This window comes from Nicotiana tabacum, chromosome 16 (genome assembly GCF_000715075.1).
Source record: "Nicotiana tabacum cultivar K326 chromosome 16, ASM71507v2, whole genome shotgun sequence".
Taxonomy (NCBI): domain Eukaryota; kingdom Viridiplantae; phylum Streptophyta; class Magnoliopsida; order Solanales; family Solanaceae; genus Nicotiana; species Nicotiana tabacum.
Window position 1 is genome coordinate 40,382,278 of NC_134095.1, and position 1,404 is coordinate 40,383,681.

At 32.3% G+C, this 1,404-nt stretch overlaps 1 non-coding gene across 1 annotated transcript; it reads right to left on the reverse strand.

Annotated features, from left to right (window-relative positions):
• Nucleotides 1–1,065: 1,065 nt before the first annotated feature.
• LOC142170822 (small nucleolar RNA R71) lies at nt 1,066–1,172 on the reverse strand. The gene has a single exon (XR_012700435.1). It is a non-coding gene; the product is annotated as a small nucleolar RNA R71 (small nucleolar RNA).
• Between the last annotated feature and the right edge of the window lie 232 nt (nt 1,173–1,404).

A 1,404-nucleotide genomic window follows, 5' to 3' on the forward strand; every position in this document is an offset into this window, starting at 1 on the left:
TTATAAGTACTAACATCTTATACAAGTGTTATTATCAATTATCCTTCTTATCATCATTATAGCATAGCAGTCACTATTATTAATACTAGTACTACTTGTAACTATATTCTATATTAGTATTATATTATTATTCTCCATTGTTAGTTACTGTTACTACTAACTGATTTCGTTTACCATTTTTTTCATAACATCTATTGCTAATTAGTACTAATATAATTACTATTATCATATACTAATACTACTACAACTATTAATAATAATAATAATAATAATAATAATAATAATAATAACAACAACAACAACAACAACAACAACAACATTATCATACTACTATTTTTATTTGATCGCTTATTATTTTTGTCATCTTTGTAATCTTTGTTGTCCTTGTTATTCATCACTTTCTTTTAATTATTTTCTTCTAAGTACTACTACTACTACCACTTTAGGAGTTAAGTTCAGTTTGTTTTTTTAGAATTTTGAGTAGTTTATGACCCGCTATTCTGTAAAAGAGTTGGTCAATTACGATCCTGAAATTGAAAGATCTCTTCGATTGCGCAGGAAAGGACAAGCATTATCTTCCCAAAGCATAGCTTGTGAAGGTATGGAGAATCAGGAAGTAGAAAATATCAACCCACGCAAAGTACCACCACCAGTACAAATAGAGGATCAATTTGATGAAGTGGTGCCAAGGCCAGCAAACAAAATCCTAAGGGATTATGCTAGACCTGACAGCTTCAACTGTGAATCTAGTGTCAGAAAACCTCCAGTGGCAGCCAACAACGTTGAAATCAGGACTGGCCTGATTCAAACAATTCAACAGTCTTGCATCTTCACTGGAGACGCAAGTGAAGATCCACACAATCATTTAATTGACTTTTTGGAACTTGTTAAAACAGCTAAGTATAATGAAGTACCTCCTGAAGCTATCAAGTTAAGGCTATTTCCTTTCTCTTTAAAAGGAGATGCCAAGACTTGGTTGCGAAGTTTGTCACAAGGTTCCATTACCACATGAGATCAAATGACTCAAAAAATTTTAAACAAATATTTTTCCCTGCTAAAACCACAAAGTTAAGACAAGACATATCTAATTTCTTGCAGACTGACACAGAGTCAGTTTATCAAGCTTGGGAAAGGTTAAAAGCAATGTTAAGAAAATGTCCACACCACGATATTCCTAAACATATGCAATTGTATATTTTTTATTACTGGATAAAACCCTCTTCTAAAAATGTGATAGATGCAGCTGCAGGAGGTTCATTAATGGGAAAACAATAGAGGAAGCATTGCAATTATTGAATGAAATTTCTGAGAATTCCATCCAATGGATCTGAGCGTATAATTATCAAGAAGGCCGCTACAGTAAATCAGGTTGATGCTTTAAATACACTAACACAACAAATTGTT